Below are 21,300 nucleotides of genomic sequence, written 5' to 3' on the forward strand. Positions count from 1 at the left end.
TTCTCCTGCTTTAAAGAAAAGTCTTCCATTCAATCAATTTCTGAGCCTCAGAAGAATCTGTACAAATATAGATGATTTCAAAAATCAATCTAGAAATCTAAAGAAGAGATGATAGGGAGGATATTCTAAAAAGATAATTCACAATTACCTACAAAAGAGCTAGATTTCAAAATAGAGATTTATTATTGGAGAAATCTGCAATGAAGGATACAGAACAAACAGTGCCTTGTGTTTTGACATACACCCCGGTGGTTGAGAGGTTGTACAAAATATTAAGGAAACATTGAGGAATTATATCCCACACATCAGCATTTGTTGAGACATATCTACGAATAGCTTTCAACAGGAGTCAAAATTTGAAAGAGCTAGAAAGTCCTTCTGATATTGAGAGTACCAAGGGACTATGGAAAGGTCTGATGAGAAGACACTGGAAATGTCAAACCTGTAAGATAAGTGAAATTACAATGGAGGTGGCTATTTGGTTCACACATCCTTCAACTCAAAAGAGATATTTTTTGAATGGAGATACTCTGTGCCTTAGAGTACATGGTCGTCCGTGTCCCAAGATTTATGTTAGATAGACAAGTCCTGTGAAAGTTCACCTGAGTGAGCATAAAAGTTATTTGAAGCGCTATGGAAGAGAAGATCCAATTGTAGAGCACTGCTTACAAAAAGGACATAGTTTTTCCTCACTGCGGGTGTGTGCTTTAGAATAACTGAAGGGCGAACTGATCAATCAGCAAAGACTGTTGTTAGAGAGAAACATTCTGAATTTTCACGTTAAAAATGGAAGAACCTGAAGGGTTAAATGCCAGAATTGTTTGGAAAATTTCTTTTTTGAGGGGGGAAACATTAGAGAATACAAACAAATGAATACAATGGCTTATATTGAAAAAGTACAGCCAGGAGGAGGAACATGAACAAGAAGTGCCTAGCATTAAGATCTCCATAACAGAATATAAGCATTCCGACCATATCGGAACATACTCAGCATCATAAGACTGAGTAAAATTCTCCAACACCATCCATCCCAAACATATATTCTATTGCAAATACAACCAAATCATTCACCACTACTCAACCACACACACAGACACCCTACACAACAGACAAGTCAAAATACCAAGCTTCAATGTGGAGAGAGAGTAGAAAGGAAAAACCAAGCAGGAATAGATAAAAACACAAAACACAAGAATGGACACGAAATGAATGGTGGGGCTGGAAATGAATGGTGGGGCTGAAGAACACACATCACCTGAGGGAGGCTGTTGCCACTGAAAAGAGATGAAGTAGGCGTTATACAGCATTCCATACTAAAGAAATTATGAAATGTAAGTCAAAGAGATTTGTAGTAATTCCATTCAGGTTTAGCTCTCAAAGAGGTATCTTTAAGTTCAGACTCCCAAGTTCATTCATTCTATGCTGCCACTCCACATAACTAGGAGGTGTAGGTGTAGGTCCCACCCAATGACGCAGACTAACTCTAAACATCAATAAAATGGCAAGGTGAAGGAAGCATACACCCATGTCAGACACCCCAGAATCTCTTAGAGTTGAGTCACTGCTCAACATATTGTCCATGTAATAGGACCAACAATTGATTCCAGAGTATGCAAGGCGCCCTCCCAAAGGTCCATTAATTGAGGACATTCTAGGAAGCTATGAATCCATGTTCCCTTACCAGCCTCACATCTCTCACATGTATCATGCCACATACAACGTTTCTTCCCCTCTTCCTGTGTAATAGCTTGAATTGAGTTTCTTGTAGGCCAGCATTTTTAACTCAGACCAAAGCTACAAAAAAAGAAGCTCAAGATCCCCTGGGAGAACATCCTCGCCCATCTTTAGAACACTCCAGGGCAAGTTGTGTAAGATATACAGAACTCGCACAGTCCCAAATGATGCTATACCAGTGAGAAAGTGAAATTGGTTTTATGTGAGATCTCCAAAAACACTCGATCAACAGTTGTCCATGTCAAAGGTGAGACGTATACATCAAGTGGTCTGTATGTATTGTAGAAAATTAGAATTAGGCACAGCCCTGCGAGATTTCGCCTGCTCAAAAAATGGTAACTGACCCATATTCACCTGAAAAAAAATCTCCCACAGCCATGCACGCCTGGTTATGCCAGTCCTGGAATCTTGCAGAGGTCAATCCAGGAGAGAAAGCTTGATTACCTATGAATTGAAGAAAAGGGGACACGGGCACACTCCCCCCCCCCCCCCCCCCCACACACACACACACACTTTAGTCTGGCACCACCACCAGGCTCGATGCAGGGAACAAAAGAATGGCTGAAGAGCTGGCGCCCTCCCCCCTTAAGTATCCCCAACCTGCATGTGTAAAGGTTTTGTAGAGGGGAGATACCACCCTTTCAAAAAGGCTGAAGGTGCAAACTTAGAAGGTAGCCCCTGGACCTCACGAACCCAATGCATAAGGACAGCTACATTATAAGAACGAAGAACAGGAAGATTCAAGCACCCCCTATCCTCAGACAGCATGAGTTTGGAATGGCTAATACAAGCTCCACGAGCAAGCCAAATGAATTGATGAATTATGCTTTTATAAGAACATTCGTCTGAGGGTTTAATCCAGGTAGGCAGGGTTTGAAGGACATATAAAAGCTTAGGGAGAAGCACCATCTTCACAAATGCCACCCGTGCTAGAATTGATTGGAAATGAATGTTATAAAGCTTCATTGTGAAAATTTTAATGCTTCTTTTATACTTTGTGTGGACCGATAGTGATGTCAATTTGGAGCCGCTACAAGGAGGCAATCCCTGCCAGGTTTATTTGGGCTCCATTGACACTGCAGGATGCGAGTGCAACAGAACGCTTGCAAGTACTTCATATGTTAATCAATAAAAACACAGTGATTTATGGAAGGTTTGGTATGATATGCACATACTTTATTTGGATGTTTCACAATCTGAATTGAGCACCTTTGTTTTTATGTTTTTTTAGATAAAGAATCGTCCATTATTCAACTGTTTTGAAAAGAAGCATAAAGTGGATCCCACCTTGAACGCCAGATCCAGTTATCTCTACCTTCTACAAATGTGTACTAGATGAAATACAGCATCTTGGGCAAACATCAAAAAGTAAACATTTTTTACAATTTGAAACAAGACAAGTATAAAGAGCTGAATTCGTTTTCACACAATACAGACATCATGATCAAGCCGGCGGACAAAGGAGGTGGAATAATGGGTATGGATGGAGAGAAATATATCAACGAAGTATATAGACAAATACTTGATAAAGAATTTTATGTACAGTTAGTTGAGGATCCAACATCAAAACTCCAAGAAGAGATAAAAGAAATTACGTTGGCTCATGAAGCTGGTTTTTTGACCTCCAAAAAAAAGGATATTCTATTAGTTCAGTATCCTGTTACTCCCACCTTTTATGTTTTGCCCCACATCTATAAATCCCTCATTGACACCACCAGTTGCACGATAGTGTCTGGGAATGGTTCCCTACTAGAACCATTGTCACATGGCCAACAACTCTGACTCTATACCAGTGACTACGTTCCCCTTCTCTGACGTTCTCTGTCAATTCTATATATTCTGTAATGACTTTTTGATTATTGTAAACCACACTGAACCCTGATTAGGGGAGATTAGTGGTATATAAGCCCTAATTTGATTTGACTGTAAACTTTACAGAACCCCCCCCCCCCCCTCCAAAAAAAAAACAAAAAACATTTTTTTTAAAAATAAATAAATAAAAGAGTTAATGGCAGAGCTATTGATTCAATCCCTTAAATACCCTGACTGCATGCCACTGGAATGGCAATTCTTTTTTTTTTTTACCTCAACAACTGAAACACTGCACAAGTCCTTTTTATTTCTTACCACCTCCCCCCACCCCAACTTTAGCAGATCCCAACAACGTCTGGGATACTTTCAGCTGGTTATACTCTCGAGATGAATTGTTGCCGGTGTGTAGTAGGTCTTTGACCACCCTTGCACTTATGAAAACATTCTTGATGATTAATGCTTCCTTGAGGAAGGATGATGCACTCCCCCACTCCTTTTCAAATAGCACTAGCTTTCAACCTGTGCAAAAAATAAATTGTCTCATCAATAATCTTTTTCTCTGGGAGATAATTTAAACAGTCCTTTTAAAACATCTCTGATATCTCTGTATGGAGCTCTTAGAGGACCCTTTCCAGGCTGGCTTCTACAGAGGGCACAGCATAGATCATACTGTATGATTCACACTCTATTCTGATAGTCCTTTTAGATATTTTATTGGCTTTTGAGTGTTAAGTTTTGCACCACTGCTTCAAAGTTCTGGGCATTTGGGATATTCATCCTTGGTAATGGCCTGTACATAATAAATCAAACCATCTAACAAGTTAGAATGGGAAAAGCAGGTATGCTTGGAAGCTGCTTACTTCAGAGGTTTCCCATAGGTCAGCTCTTTCCCAGTTGTTTGGTATGTTTGCAACATAATGAAGAGCTGCTGAATTCTTTTGGGTTAAATATAGAGTGTATGCTGACAATGTGCAGCTATTTCTGGACAGGCTTTCCTTTGGCTGACTGAATGAAGTCAATAACTGGTTAGAGAATCAACCTTGCTTTCAATATTAAGAAAATGGAGACCCTTAGGATCAGTTGCAGTGTAGCTCCTGATCATTCAGGCTTGCTGCAGCTAGGTAAAATTATTTTCCCCTTTAAGGCCAAGGTGCAAAATCAAGGAGTCATTTGGAGTCCAAATTTAATAATGAAAACTTATTTCAAGATTGTTGTCTGAATGGTTTATCATAAGCTGAGACTGGTGTGAAAATATATTGAGGGCTACAATATTGTACAAAGTAAAAATGAAGAAATTGCTACAGTTTGAAAGACATTAGTGCATGCAGTACTGAAAGTTAGTAATAACAATAAAAAAAAAAAGGCTAGACGGGCAGGACTGTGTGAATAGTCAGATCCCAACAAAATAGATAATGGGCCACATGGGCTCTCTTGGAATGTTTGTAATTGGTAAGAAAACAACTTGTCTGTTTCAAATGTATAACAAACTGGCCTTGGTTACTGTGTATCCAAAGACCACATGGGAGACTTAAGTTCCACATCCTCTCATAGCGGATGAGATTTGTGACAATGTTATCCTGTGATCTAATTTTTCTTTGATTTATTGTGAGTTAGGATTGGTGCAATTTTTTCTATTGTTACTAAATTTGTGTACTTTAATAAAAACAAATAAATTAAAAAAAAGTTCTGCATCTGCCAACCCCAAATAAAGACATGCACCGGTATTTTTGGTATTTATTTTATAATAGCTTACTGTGGATCACCCAATATACTGTTGCAAACAATTATCACAAAAATAAGAGGAAAAGACCTGAAAAAGCTTGTGGGGCTTGCACGTTTTCAGAAAAAAAAGCATCCATTAGGGCTCAAACTCATCACTGGCCAAAAACCTCCAAAATCACTTAAGGGTCCTTTTACAAAGGCATGCTAGCAGCTTTAGGGCACGCTAATCATTAGTGAGCGCTAAATGCTAGTGATGCCCATAGAAATATATGGGCGACTAACGTTTAGCACATGCTTATTTTTAGCACGTGCCAAAAAGGCTAGTGCGTCTTTGTAAAAGAACTCCTTATGCAATATTATTCAAATATTTTATTTTCGGTTTTTAATAGAGACTATTATTAAGAACAAAATTACAGAGCATATTCAAAAGCATGGATTAATGAGACAAAGTCAACATGGATTTAGTGAAAGGAAATCTTGCCTCACCAATCTACTACATTTCTTTGAAGGGGTGAACAAACATGTGGATAAAGGGGAGCCAGGTTGATATTGTGTATACCTCATGAAAGACTCCAGAGAAAATTGGAGAGTCATGGGACAGGAGGTAGTGTTCTACTGTGGATTAAAAACTGGTTAAAAGATAGAAAACAGAGAGTAGGGTTAAATGGTCAGTATTCTCAATGGAGAAGGGTTGTTAGTGGGGTTCCCAGGGCTTTGTGCTGGGATCGCTGCTTTTTAACATATTTATAAATGACCTAGAGATGGGAGTAACTAGTGAGGTAATTAAATTTGCTGATGACACAAAGTTATTCAAAGTCGTTAAATCGCGGGAGGATCGTGAAAAATTACAAGACTGGGAGACTGGGTGTCTAAATGGCAGATGACGTTTAATGTGAGCAAATGCAAAGTGATGAATGTGGGAAAGAGGAACCTGAATTATAGCTACGTCATGCAAAGCTCCACGTTAGGAGTCATGGACCAGCAAAGGGATCTAGGTGTCGTCGTCGATGATATGTTGAAACCTTCTGCTCAGTGTGCTGCTGCGGCTAAAAAGCAAATAGAATGTTAGGTATTATTAGGAAAGGAATGGAAAACAAAAATGAGGATGTTATAATGCCTTTGTATCACTCCATGGTGCGACCGCACCTCGAATATTGTGTTCAATTCTGGTCGCCGCATCTCAAAAAAGATATAGTGGAATTAGAAAAGGTGCAGAGAAGGGCGACGAAAATGATAAAGGGAATGGGATGGCTTCCCTATGAGGAAAGGATGAAGTGGCTAGGGCTCTTCAGTTTGGAGAAAAGGTGGCTGAGGGGAGAGATATGATAGAGGTCTAATAAAATGAGTGGAGTTGAACGGGTAGATGTGAAGCGTCTGTTCACGCTTTCCAAAAATACTAGGACTAGGGGGCATGCGATGAAGCTACAATGTAGTAAATTTAAAACGAATCGGAGAAAATATTTATTCACTCAACATGTAATTAAACTCTGGAATTCGTTGCCAGAGAATGTGGTAAAGGCGGTTAGCTTAGCGGAGTTTTAAAAAGGTTTGGACGGCTTCCTAAAGGAAAAGTCCATAGACCATTATTTAAATGGACTTGGGGAAAATCCACTATTTCTGGGATAAGCAGTATAAAATGTTTTGTACATTTTTGGGATCTTGCCGGGTATTTCTGGATTGGCCACTGTTGGAAACAGGATGCTGGGCTCGATGGACCTTTGTTCTTTCCCAGTATGGCAATACTTATGTACTTATGCAATATATATACATTCAAAAAACCTATTTGAATAATATTGAATAAATAAGTGATTTTGGAGGTTTTTGGCCAGTGATGAGTCCCTAGTGGATGCTTTTTCTTTTTCTTGAAAACATGTAAGCAACAAAGGCTTTTTGTGGTCTTTTCCTCCAATTTTTGTGATAATTGTATACAGCAGTATATTTGGGTGATCCACAGTATGCTATTTTGAAAGTAATTTTTTTATAACTGAGTAGAGAAGTGTGGTAGCCATGTTAGTCCACTTTTAAAGCTAATCAGTAGAAACAAAACAAAATAAAACATGGAAAAGAAAATAAGATGATACCTTTTTTATTGGACATACCGTAACTTAATACATTTCTTGATTAGCTTTCGAAGGTTGTCCTTCTTCGTCAGATCGGAAATAAGCAAAAGTTGGTAGATGACAGTATATATGAGTGAAACATCAAAGCATTTCAGTGACTGTCACTGAAATGCTTTGATGTTTCACTCATATATACTGTCATCTACCAACTTTTGCTTATTTCCGATCTGACGAAGAAGAACAACCTTCGAAAGCTAATCAAGAAATGTATTAAGTTACGGTATGTCCAATAAAAAAGGTATCATCTTATTTTCTTTTCCATGTTTTATTTCTATTGATTACCTTTATAACTCTGCTATCTTATGGTGTGTGGATATTATATTTCTTATTGCAGGGCTCAACAAACCCTGGGCATCATAGTGACTAAAAATTTCCCTTTTAAGTTCTGCTTTCCTCTATTGTGTCTCCTAGCGAGTTTGAGTCACATGGCACTCATGAACTTTTGTGCTGGTTACTGGGTCTGAAGTCTTGCAAGACAAGCATGAGAGTTCTGAACTGCATGAGGTAGACAGGAAAGCAGATCTTCTGTTTTTGGTAACAGCAGTAGCCTTTAGAATGCTACGAGGTGGGAAGAGGATAGTAGGGCTTGTGAGGGATAAATAATTAGATGGAGCACTGCCAGGCTAGCTTGAGGATGAGGGGTGGAGACTGGCTGAATTCATGTGTGGTGAGGGCTAACTGGGAGGGGATAGCTAGATTAGGGGGATAAGGGCTTGATAGGTGGGAGACTGTGGGATGGGGAAATGAGGCTGGTAGGGTTACAGGGTGGGAGAATAACAGATTGAGAATTGACAGGTGAAGGATATGAGATAGAGAGAGAGATGGCATGGATGGGAGAGGGCTACTGGCTCTGTACTTGAACAGCAGTGGTGTATTATTAAGGACCTGATTTACTAAGCTTTCTTTCATTTAGACACGAGAGGGCTGATGCAGTAAGCTACTGTAGGTTGTACAAACTGAGCAATGTAGAAAGGGATTGAGCATTAAGTGTTCCATGGCAATACAGAGAAAGAAACTGTGACTTTCAATGTTTGGCTACCGTGAGAATTTTTTGCCAAGTCCAGGGAAGCACAGCCATAGCTCTTTACAGTGGTACTGTGATTCGACAACCCCCCCCCCCCCCCCCCCCAACCAAAAAAAAAATTTAAGAAAATGTTCCCTGGTGTCTAGCAGTATACCACCCTCTTTTCCTCAAATTCAAAAAATAATTTCCTGTTATCTATTTTGCTGGGTACAGTTTACACTGGAAAAGAGGCCTGGAAATGATTCTGGTGGTGTTTTGTTGGGGTCACTGAGTCCCACTACCTCCACTGGGGCAGAAGTGGGAACTGTCATATTGGGGCTACCAAACCTCTCTATGTTTTTGCTGGAGCGGAAGGCATGACAGTAGGAAGTATTGTTTAGGGGATGCCAAGCTCCTCTTGTTGTTTGGCACATTTACTGAATCTATTTCAGCCAAAAAAAAAAAAAGGATCTAACTGTCCCAATGGAAAATTAAGAATAAAATGAAAAAAGAATCATACTATTTATATCCGGAGGAAAAAAAAAAAAAAAAGAGACCTCAACAACCGGAATCACAGACTCATTAGACTAGTCCAGTGGTTCCCAAACCTGGTCCTGGAGGCACCCCAGCCAGTCAGGTGAATTTGCATGCAGTGGAGGCAGTGCATGGAAGTCTTTCATGAATATTCATTGTGGATATCCTAAAAACCTGACAGGCTGGAGTGCCTCCAGGACCAGGTTTGGGAACCATTGGACTAGTCTGTTCTTGTCTCAGTTCCACTTCTCATCATTGGTCTTTAAAAAAAAAAAAAAAAAACCTCCATCATTTTGCACAGTGCATTAGGTGAACACAGTCCTCACAGATATTCAGCACTATATAACTGGCCAGGAATGGCTCCTGGCCAGTTAATCAGCATTTAGCCAGCTAACCACCAATACTCAGCGGGAGATAGCTGAGTATCTCTGCTGAATATTCACAGTTAGTGCTTGGTGGCTAACTGGCTATATCGCTCAATATAGCCAGCTAGCCACAAATATTCAGCACTTAGCCAGCTAAGTGTAGCGGCCAAAACAGACCTCCTACATAGTAGTCTTATCTTTTGGCTGCTATAAACTTAACTGGCCAGCGCTAAAAATTGACTTAGCCAAATAAGTTGGCGTTGGCCAAAAAAAAAATGGATATTCAATGCCAGTCACCAGAAACGGCCCAGCATGAATATCTGGGGTCAGCATCAATCACAGCAGTTATGCGGGCTACCTCCCACAGTTTCAATATTGGACCTACTGTCTTTAAAACCAATCACTTATGTCACCATATTTGCATGCTATACGGTTCCAGAAATCCCAAAGCACTTATCTTGTCCAAAGGTCCCAATGGGGCCAGCTCACCCAACAAACTGGGCTTCCTCAGGGGGTTGCAGCGCCAATCAAACAGGAGCTACTCAATCCATTTAACTCAATTCATTAGCTGTAGGCCACAAGGCAGTTCATGATGAGATAATAATGAAACAAAACAATATAACAAATCTTAATTTGAAAACCTCTTCTTACTTAACAGTAACAAAATAATTCTTTCATTTCCATCTTACTTATCTGTTCTTGGAGCAGCAGTTTCAGCCAGCACACTCTGATGACTAAAATTGTACTTGTATTTTAAGACAGCGCATGAGCAATACAGTCACTCAAAGAAACTCAAATCGCATGCACCAAAGCGCCATCAATTGAAAATAGCGTTAAAATGCACTCTATTCAACTGAATTGTTGTCTAACAGGCTCCACAGAATTTAATGTATAAATCCAATAAACTTTTTTGTTGAAAGCGATTCATCCTATCACCTCCTCTTCTGTAGATGCTTGATCTATTACAAGACATCTTAAACTGTCAAACTGGCGAGAGCATTGAATACAATGTGCATACAATGTGCAGCCAATGGTTGGATTTATGTTCACACCATAATGTGGAACACAAAACAGACACCAAGTGCCCTAAAACCTACTGTTTTAATTCAAATGAAAAAGAGAGGAAAAGGCCTCAGAAAAGTCTGCAGTATGAAAAACTTTCATACAGCACCTTATAGACATAGGCTTCAATCATTGACCAGAAATACCTCACCTATCCTACCATATATACGCCTCTTTTATTCAATTCTTTTTAATTGCATTTCAATAATATCATTTTTCATTTTCCATATTCCAAAATATAAAATCAGCACACTTCTCTCATCAAGCTTCTCTCTGCACTTCCCGACGGGAACCCGTTTCACAAAGAGGCTTCATCAGGGGTAATATGTGTTTCTTTCTGCAAAACAAGATAACACCAATAAAATTCAAGCTTTGCGGGAGGCGTGTCAAGTTGGCGGCATGCTGTTGATCGCGGATGAGCTCTTTGGCTGGTTGCTCTTCTCTTTTTCAACAGTTTCAATGCCGCATACCAAGCGTAAGGGGACGGTCAAGGCTGGTTCCTCGACAGCCAGAACCTCCTCTCCACAACAGCAATCCACTGAAAGGTTCGCTACGAGAACCCACGACCAAAATACCAGGAGGCGACTTGCTGTTGCTCTAGTTGACCCTGGAGACTTGGGGCTGGATGTTACTCTCTCTCCCCCAGTTTTCAACCCACCGCCTCTCCCCAAAGGATGGTCCAGCAGAGGTCTCCCGAATCGGAAGACGTTGAGGGTAGGCCTCTGGTTCGAGGTACCGAGAAGGCGGGTCCTGACGGAGGTTTGACTCCTGCGGGAGTTCTAACTGAGCTTGAGGCTCTAATACAGAAGCCAGAGATGGTAACTTTGGAGAGTATATGAAGCTCTCCAACGACTGGATACTAAGGTGGCCAAATCCACGACAGACGTTTCTGCCTTAGTGAGTACAGTTGATACTTTACCTACATCTTTAGAAGGTACAAAAGCAGAATTCACTACTCAAATGGTTGAAGTGAAAGAAGACATGAAGAAGCTACAAGGTCAGCTACAATGATAAAAGATAAAATGTTATTACATCGAAAAATTGAGCAGATTGAAAACTATAATCATAGATTTAATCTTCGCTAACTTTCCAAAAACCCCAGGTGTTACTCCATTGGAAGCATTCAAGAAATACTTGCTTGAAATTTTGAATGATACCCCAGAAGCTATTCCTCCGATAAATTGGATATATTATATATTAAATAAAAAGGTTCCGGAGGAAACTTTTGATATGATCCCTCAAGAAATTAATAAGAAAGATTCAATGAATGTATCTGAAATACTAGAGGCGTCTCTATCTGAAGATTCTGAAAGAGCGACTTTACTTCTTTCGTTTGTATTTGAGCAAGACACAGAGGTGGTAAAGCGTTTATCCTTTCGAAAATTACAAAACTTCATTCTATGGCAAGAAAGTTTGGATATTCCCCGATGTTACAAAACAAACTCAAGAAAGGAGAAACGCTTTTTTTAACCTGAAAATGGAAACTCTGGCATTGGGGGCATCCTTTTATCTTAACTATCCATGTAAATGTGTAGTTAAATATATGGGACTAAAATATGTATTTTTTCTACCAGAACAATTGCGTGCCTTTATAGATATTAAAAAAAGTGACCATGGGTAGTAATCCAGTAAGTTGAGAGTATAATGTGAGGGCGGGGTTATAGTATGTTAAGCATTCCTGATAAATATTTTTCTAAGCTTCTCTCCTGAGTTTTTTTCCTTTGAACACGTCACCCCAATTGTGGTCTAATGAGGAATTACTTTTTTTTCTTTTTCATGGTTTATGCTGACTTATGTTAATATTTGTCCGTTTTTCTCGCTCAAGTGTTTAACTTGTAAAGATCTTGTTTGAATAATAATAAATAAAATTAAATTTAAAAAAATTCAGGCTTTGCCTCAGTGTCTGACTAGGCCAATTCCACTCTCTGCGTTACTCACAAGCCTCTTCCATTCTACAGAATCTACACTTGATTCCAAGATGATGCCCATTTTTAACTCCGAACGCCAATATTTTACCCAATCAAATAGTTTTATCACTTAAAGAGGGACTCTTCCCCACCTTTATAGGGAAATTTAACAGCCAGAAAACTGGAGGATAAAAACTACCGTGTTCCAAACACACGCTCATAAGAACACAGTCCATTCTATTGATGAATTAGATTAACAGGCTCCAAATCATCAAATTTAAATATCCACCGCTGCTCACATCTCAAAAGTCTCTTGGTTCAATCGCCCCCATGTGCTGTGGGCAAACTTCTGTCAATCACAAAGCATCGGTAAGCTCTTTGAGCAGGGACTGTCTTTCGTCTATGTTTGTGCAGCGCTGCGTATGCCTTGTAGCGCTATAGAAATGCTAAATAGTAGTAGTAGTAGTTTCTGTGCCATGCGATATGCCACCAAAGGCATACAAATGAACGATGTTCATTTATTCGTCTGTTCAATCTTCTTGCTGTCTTTCCAATATAAATTTTGTTACAGACTACAAAATCTGAACGACAGCTGGTGTTCCACCTTAACTTAAAGATCTCTCCATTCCCCTCCGAAGGGACACCACCTTGTAGTGGTGGAGGGGCTTCTGTGTTTCAATGACTCAGAGGGCTATGCTGAAGGGTTACCCATATCAGACAGGTCTCTGAGGAGAAACCAAAGAGTGTCCCAAACTAGGGAGAGTGGAACGATGGTGACCTGAATCTCGTACGCTCAACGGCCCAGCTGTCCTCTGAAGTTCTGTCTTTGTTTACTTGAAATTTCCTCTCTGCATTTGCAGTTAGCTTAACTGAGAGGAAGGGGACAATGGGGGGGGGGTCAGCCGCCGATGACCAGCGTTTTGTCCCCTGTGCAGCAAGTGTGGGACCGCTGCGCGACGAGCTGCCCACAGATTAACTGGGGATAATCAGGTTAATACCACGTTTTCTTTGTTTACTGTTGTTTAATTGATCTCCTTGTCTTGTTTCACTCTCCCTATTTATTTTGTGGTCTAAGAAAGAGAAAGATTGTATATAATCCATTTATCTAGTTGAGATTGTTTTCCTCTAATATTGTATTAATGTACAGTCATCTCTGTATTACTGTTTGCAAGTGACCCTTGTAAAATGAAAAATTATAAATAAATGATTAAAAAAAAGCTCTCTCCATTAACAGGGTTTGTAAATGCTTGACATTCTAATGTAATCAAACATGTTGTGCAGCTCCAAGATAAAATGGGTGCCATCTTGGAATCAAGTGCTGATGCTGTAAAATGGAAGCGGTTTGTGAGTAGCGCGGAGAGTGGAATTGGCCTAGTCAGACACTGAGGCAAAGCTTGATTTTATTGGCATTATCTTGTTTTGCAGTAAGAAGCATGAATTATCCCCCGAGGAAGCCTCTTTGTGAAATGGGTCCCCATCGGGAAGTGCAGAGAGCTTGATGGATAAGTGTGCTGATTTTATATTTTGGAATATGTAAAATGAAAAATGATATTATTAAAATGGAGTGTAAAAGAATTGACTAAAAAGAAAGTATATATGGTAGGATAGGAGGTGTTTTTCTGATCAATGATCAGCAGGGTGCTGTATAAAGGTTTTGCGTACCACAGACTTCTAGGACCTCTTCCTCTCTTTTTTATTTGAATTAAAACAGTAGGTTTAGGGCATTTAGGGGATTTTTTACAAAGCCGCACTAGCATTTTTAGCTTGTGGTAAAAATCAGCTGGTGGTAAATGCTGAGACACCCATTATATTCCTATGAGCATCTCAGCGTTTACCACAAGCTGATTTTTACCGCAACTTTGTAAAAGGCCCCCTTAGTATCTGTTTTATGTTCCACATTTTTGTGTAGATATCAATTTTTTCGCGGACTCTTTTTCTAGTTGTAAGTGTTCTTGGATTTATGTTTAGATATCCTAGTATGTAGACATCTTGAAGTCATCCTAACATATAACTTTGGCCATGGATGATTTTACCATATAAAAAACATGCTCAGAGTGGTAAAATTCTTCAAAAATATTTTCTACCTATTGGATTCATGAACTCTTTGCTTTGTAATGTAATATTACAAACATTATAAGTTCCATACCTAAAGTCACCAAAAAGCTTCCTTCTTATTACCCTTACACAAAGCTGTACTCAAAATTTCCTTTAAATTATTTTCCCCCAAAAAGCAATCCTTAATGATGTTTCTTCAAATACAGGATGAAGCTGAATCAAATCTCAGTTTATTCTAATAATACTGGCAATCTCATTGCTACCAGCAGAATAACACAAGTAGAAACTGCATCTTGTTCACTACTACTACTACTTAACATTTCTAGAGCGCTACTAGGGTTACGTAGCACTGTACAAATTAACGAATAAGGACGGTCCCTGCTCAGAAGAGTTACAATCTACAGGACGAAATGTCAAGTTGGGGTAGTTGAGATTTCCTGAGAAGAGGTGTAGTGATTAGGTGCCAAAGGCGACATTGGTGGGCTTTGAGCAATGATTTGAAGATGGGTAGGGAGGGGGCCCGGCGTATGGGCTCAGGGAGTTTGTTCCAAGCATGGGGTGAGGCAAGGCAGAAAGGGCGAAGCCTAGAGTTGGCGGTGGTGGAGAAGGGTACTGAAAGGAGGGATTTGTCTTGAGAGCGGAGATTACGGGTAGGGACATAAGGGGAGATGAGGATAGAGAGGTAAGGAGGGGCTGCAGATCGAGTGCATTTGTAGGTGAGTAGGAGAAGCTTGAACTGTATGCGGTATCTGATCGGAAGCCAGTGAAGTGATTTGAGGAGAGGGGTGATATGAGTATATCGGTTAAGGCGGAAGATAAGACGTGCGGCAGAGTTCTGAATGGACTGAAGGGGGGATAGATGGCTAAGTGGGAGGCCGGTGAGGAGTAGGTTGCAGTAGTCAAGGCGAGAGGTAATGAGAGAGTGGATGAGAGTTCGGGTGGTGTGCTCGGAGAGGAAGGGGCGAATTTTGCTAATGTTATAGAAGAAGAAGCGACAGGTCTTGGCTATCTGCTGGATATGCCCAGAGAAGGAGAGGGAGGAGTCGAAGATGACACCGAGGTTGCGGGCAGATGAGACGGGGACGATGAGGGTGTTATCAACTGAGATAGAGAGTGAAGGGAGAGGAGAAGTGGGTTTGGGTGGGAAAACAATAAGTTCAGTCTTGGCCATGTTCAGTTTCAGGTGGAGGTTGGACATCCAGGCAGCAATGTCGGACAAGCAGGCCGATACTTTGGCCTGGGTTTCCGCAGTGATGTCTGGTGTGGAGAGATAAAGCTGGGTGTCATCAGCATAAAGATGATAGTGGAAACCATGAGAAGAGATCAGGGAGCCTAAGGAAGAGGTGTAGATTGAAAAAAGAAGGGGCCCAAGGACAGATCCCTGAGGAACTCCAACACAGAGCGGGATAGGGGAGGAGGACGAACCATGAGAATGTACTCTGAAGGTACGATGGGAGAGATAAGAGGAGAACCAGAAGAGGACAGAGCCCTGGAACCCAAAGGAGGACAGTGTGTCAAGAAGTAGGTTGTGATTGACAGTGTCAAAAGCGGCGGATAGGTCGAGGAGGATGAGGATGGAGTAGTGACCTTTGTTCACAGGAATTACACTGAGGACAGAGCAATAAATCCCGATTATTAAATTTAGCTCTTTTGTAAGTTCTGCTCAACACTTTTTTTTATATATTCTCTGTCTTCTAACTTACAAATCAATATTTTTGCTTGTTCTTTAAAGCATTTTCAAAGCACTTAGACTTACAAAGTTCCATAGGTTACTCTGAGGCTCATTTTCAAAAGATAGAAATGTTTAAAGAGTAGCATAAAGCAGCATTTGGACGTTTTGCTTGCCAAAACATTCAAATCGCCTATTTTGCAGACGTTTATCTATGCACTTCGTTTGCAGTGCATCCAAATCACAAGGATTCATTGTGATTACAGTGTTCCTAACACTTGGACATTTTCTGCCACAATGGAACAAAACAAAAACATCCAGGACTAAAATTACTAAGTTTTTAGATAGACCTGTTTTAATAATAACTAAGCCACAAAAAACGTCCCTAAATGACCAGATGACTACAGGAGGAATGAAGGAATGACCACCCCCCCTTACTGCCCCAGTGGTCACTGACCCCCTCCCACCCCTCAAAGATGTGAATGAAACAGTACATACCAGGCTCTCTGACAGCTTCAGATGTTATGGCAAGTCCTATTACAGCAGCAAACTGGTCCCTAGAGTAGCCTAGTGGTCAGTGCAATGCACTAAGGAGAAGGGGACCCAGGCCCATAATCCACTCTGTTACACTTGTGCTGGAAAGTGTGAGCCCACCAAAAACCTACTATACCCACATATAGGTGACATCTGTAGCCATAAGGGCTACTTTAGTGGTGTGTAGTTGGGTGCAATAGGTTTTTGGTGGGTTTTGGAGGGTTCATCATACAATGTAAGGGGGTAACGGTAAGATGTTCACCTGGGAGCTTTTATGTGAAATCCACTGCAGTACCCCATAAGGTGTTCCACTTTACTGCTGGGATGTCTGTGTGGCCAGTCTGCTAAGAATGTTGGCTTCTCCTACATGGCTTGATTTCGTGCATTTTTCACTAGAACTTTTTTTTTTTTCAAAAATGGAGCAAAAGAAACACACAGCGTAAAAACATCTAGCAAGTGGCTGTTATAAAAAAAAAAAAATAGACGTTTTGCTGTTTCAAAAATCACTATATTCGCTATTCGGATTCTGGACATTTTGAGCAAAATGTCCAAAGTCGGATTTAGACATCATATTGAAAATGCTATGTTACTCTGTAACATCTAAGTGCTTTGAAAATATGCCTCCACATATCAGAGCAATTTTTTCCAATTATCAGCCGTCCATCTCTCCCTGTTTCGCACCTAACCTACCCCACCCTCTTCCTGCGAGACTGTCATTGGAATGCTTTTGTGTTTCACTTATATATTCTATTTGTCAACATTTGCTTACTTCCGATCTGAAGAAGGGTTCCCTTCAAAAGATAATCAAAAAATGTATTAAGTTAGTCCAATAAAAAAAGGTATCATCTTATTTTTTTTTTCATGTTTTGATTTATTTCTATTAACAATTGTGAAGGAGGTAAACTGTCCTTTAGCCTTTTTGGATGGCAAGTGGAGTCAGCTAAGGTGGTGTTCCTATCCGTAGATTTTACATATACTTCAGTTTCAAAGCTACCTCTTTTCTGAGCCACATCCACATCTAAAAAATTTATTCTGGTAAGTGAACATTGCATTGTGAAAGCTGTCATTACAGGAATTAATCCAACAGGTAAACCTAATTCACTTTCAGTCCCCTTCCAAAGCAAAACTATGTCAATATACCGATACCAGCAATAGATCTTTTCATAAAATAGTGACCTTTGCAACCACTCTTTCTCAAATTGTCTGAAACTACGGCTCCAATAAAAGATAAGATGGAAATGAAAGAGTTATTTTGTTACTGTTAAGTAAGAAGAGATTTTCAAATTAAGATCGGTTATATTGTTTCAGAATTCTGTCATTATGAAGTGTGTTGTGAGCTACAGCTAACGAATTGAATAGCTACTATTTGATCGCACTGCAACCACTGAGGAAGCCCAGTTTGTAGGGTAAAACAGGCCCCATCAGGACTTTCAGATAAAATAAGTGCTTTGGGATTTCTAGAACTGGAAAGCATGAGGATTTAAATGTAAATTTGGTAAAATGAGTGATTGTTTTTTAAGACAAGACACTGAGCCTATTGAGACAGTGGGAGTGGGAGGTAGCCCACATGACTGGTGTAATCAGCGCTGACCCCAGATAGTCAATGCCGGGCCGTTTTTGCTGACCAGTATTGAATATCGTTCTTTTTTAATTTTTTTGACCAGCTCAAACTTAACCGGCTAAGTCTTATTCAGTGCTAGACAGTTTAGGTTTTATAGCGGCCAAATGGCCAAATATGAGGCTGCTAGTCAGGCGGCCTGATTTGACTGCAAAACTATGCAGACTTGGCCTGCTATTTACAGCTAGCCAACTATATTGCAAGAAAAAACTGGAAATGAGCTGTTCTCCACTTTTCCTGCAAAGGGCTGCTGGATAAGAATCAATATCACCTTACTATTGGTTAGAAAATGCTTTAACACTGTCATTCTTCTAATACTCTGCTATGCTAGCAAGTTCATTTTTTTGTTTTTGGACTTATATTAAAGCAGAAATGGGTGATATTTTTTGTTAAACTAAAAGCATTTCTTGACTAGCTTTCAGGAGCTAAATTCCCTTTGAAATAGCCAAATAAGCCGATAAAGAGAGAAAGTGGTTGAATATACATCAAAGATTGCATCACAATGCCAAAGATATCAACATTTTCAAAGCTGTTAGACTTACAAAGTTCCATAAGTTACTATGAAACTTTGTAAGCCTAAATGCTTTAAAAAAAAAACGCCTCACACGAATTTGGGGACCGGTCTTCCCTCCCCGTGGTCTGCCATCTCTCCGTCTCTCTGTTCCATACTTCTCGCTCTAGCAGGTCTCCTACTGTCGATATCCGGCACCTTCCCCCCAATCAAACTCATACCTGAGATTACCCATCAATAATCCCACCGTAGCTTTCCTTCCCCGGTGGTCCGACCCCAAATAACTCTCCCACTCTGCGCCTGCGCCGATTTGAGGCGTCCCGCTGCTAGCCTGCCTCGCCGGAAACGGAAGTGTGTCAAGGAGGGCGGGGCGAGCCCATGAGAAAGAAAATTGTGGGGTGTCCGTAGGCGATCTCAAGTGGGTGAGCTGCACGCAGGAATTTGATTTGCGGGAATCTGACGGGGATGGAAGTAATTCTTGCAGGACTTTCGTGGGACTGTACGAGCCTCTCGGTCAAAGAGATTAGATTGAGAACAAGAGCTGGCGTGGTATCAAAAACTTGAAGCCTGCCTAGCCGTCACCCCGTACACCCAAAGCAAACATATCTGCTGCTGCACGTACGGTGTCGTTCTTTATTGTTGGTAGCATTTTATTTATTTATTTGTTACATTTGTACAGACTCCGGTGTAAACAAGTACAAAGTGATGATGGCAAAAGTTCATGTGGCACAGCCACATTGGGGAAACATTCAACTGAAGTGTTGTGTTATGTCCTTTACGTATTTTAGTATTGGTGTGTTGTACAAATCGGCATTTATGTTGGGTTGGTAGGGTATGCCTTTTTTAAACAGTGTAGTTTTTAGTGATTTCCGGAAATTTAGGTGGTCGTACCTGGTTTTCAAGGCTTTTGGTAATGCGTTCCACAGTTGTGTGCTTATGTGGGAGAAGTTGGATGGTAGGTAGATTTGTATTTGAGTCCTTTGCAGCTTGGGTAGTACAGATTAGGCATAGGCGCCCCGTATAAGAGGCTTGGGGAGGCCTAAGCCTCCCCAGCCCAATCGTCGACTTCCGCTTGTGGTGCAGCCCACCCTCCCACCTCGCGCATTTTTATCTTTTATTTCCGTTGCAGCGACGTCAATGAAGAAAAAGACTACAGGCTCGCCGCCAGCTTCTCCCTTCTCTCTGCACACAGTGTCCCGCTCTCGCGGAAACAGGAAATGCATCACCGCAGAAGGTGGGACACTTTGTGCAGAGAGAAGGAGAAGCTGGCGGCGAGCCTGTAGTCTTTTTCTCATTGACGTCGCTGCCACGGAGCGTATGGAGGTAAGCTCCGCCCCCTTTAGCCTCCCAAACAGTTGGGCTACCGACCGTCTATGGATTTAGGTATATTTCGTGTTGATCCGGATGTGTTTCTAGTTGGTAGGCCAATCAGGTCTGTCATGTATCCCGGGGCTTCGCCTAGAGAATTTTGTGAACCATAGTGCAGATTTTGAAGGCAATGCGTTCTTTGATTGGGAGCCAGTGTAGATTTTTGCGGAGGGGTTTTGCGCTTTCAAATCGCGTGTTTCCGAAGATAAGCCTGGCTGCCGTGTTTTGAGCGGTTTGGAGTTTCTTTAGTGTTTGTTCTTTGCATCCCACGTAGATTCCAATGCAGTAGTCCACCTGGCTTAGTACCATTGATTGTATCAGGTTGCGAAATGTTTCCCTCGGGAAGAACTGTTTTACGCGTTTGAGTTTCTACATTGCATGGAACATTTTCTTTGTTGTGGATGTCACTTAGCTTTCTAGTGTTAAGTTGCGGTCTATTGTTACGCCGAGGATCGCACTTATATTTTCAACCGTTCCAGCTTGTGCAGCATGTGGATATACTCAAAGGAAGCATTGGTTAGGGTACTAATTTATTCTAAATTGTAATCTGTGAACCATCACCTTTCAATTGGATAGGCAGTGCCTTAAAAGGTGGAAGATAAAGGATTTTTTTATTTTTTTTACATTTATATCCCACATTATCCCAAGCAAACTCGAGTTCAATGTGGCTTACATTTGAAAATACAGTGAGACAGAATTCAGTAACATCATGGGGGCAAGTCGATGGATATGTCAGAAACATTTAACAAAGTTGAGATTACCATATATATCCAACTGGACATTTAAAAGTCTGGCCTTTAATGATTTTACATGTTCAGAAATCATAGCCATAAGTATAGACAGTTATTCAAACATTACCACATGCACACAGCAGAAAGAGCATCCATAACCACACTGCAAAAGTAAGCAACAACTTCTACAGATTACATCCAAAACTTAACTGTTTAATCATGTTTACTCAAGGCACCACATGTTGGTAGATAAGCTTCATACAGACCAAGAAAAACCAGTGAACCATTCAATATGGTACAATATAAACTTATACAGAGAAACATAACCCAAGAACCCTTCCCCTTCTGCTCTCCCCTCCCTCCCTAAGCCTACCCAACTGTTAACACCTGCTAAAATAGCTAAGAAATTATTTACTCTGTTCTGACAAGGACATCTCATCAAGCTATTCATCACCATTTGCAAAATATAAATGTCATTCAGCTCCATCTCTTCTACTGCTGCTTTCCCTTAGTTATCTTTTTTCTTTATATACTAAAACACAGCCAGGAGACAAA

The 21,300-nt window shown here is 40.6% G+C and overlaps 1 protein-coding gene across 3 annotated transcripts in view; it reads right to left on the bottom strand.

Moving 5' to 3' along the window:
• Positions 1-18,954, bottom strand: part of LOC115470596 (serine/threonine-protein phosphatase 2A regulatory subunit B'' subunit beta-like) — a 221,493-nt gene extending 202,539 nt beyond the window's left edge. For 2 of the 3 annotated variants that reach the window (XM_030203886.1, XM_030203884.1), the window contains exon 1: positions 18,868-18,932. The gene's annotated coding sequence lies outside the window, so the exon portion shown is untranslated. Of the gene's footprint in view, positions 1-18,740 lie in introns of all 3 variants that reach the window. The other variant, XM_030203885.1, reaches the window with a different exon arrangement.
• Between the last annotated feature and the right edge of the window lie 2,346 nt (positions 18,955-21,300).

Source organism: Microcaecilia unicolor, chromosome 5, assembly GCF_901765095.1.
Source record: "Microcaecilia unicolor chromosome 5, aMicUni1.1, whole genome shotgun sequence".
NCBI lineage: Eukaryota > Metazoa > Chordata > Amphibia > Gymnophiona > Siphonopidae > Microcaecilia > Microcaecilia unicolor.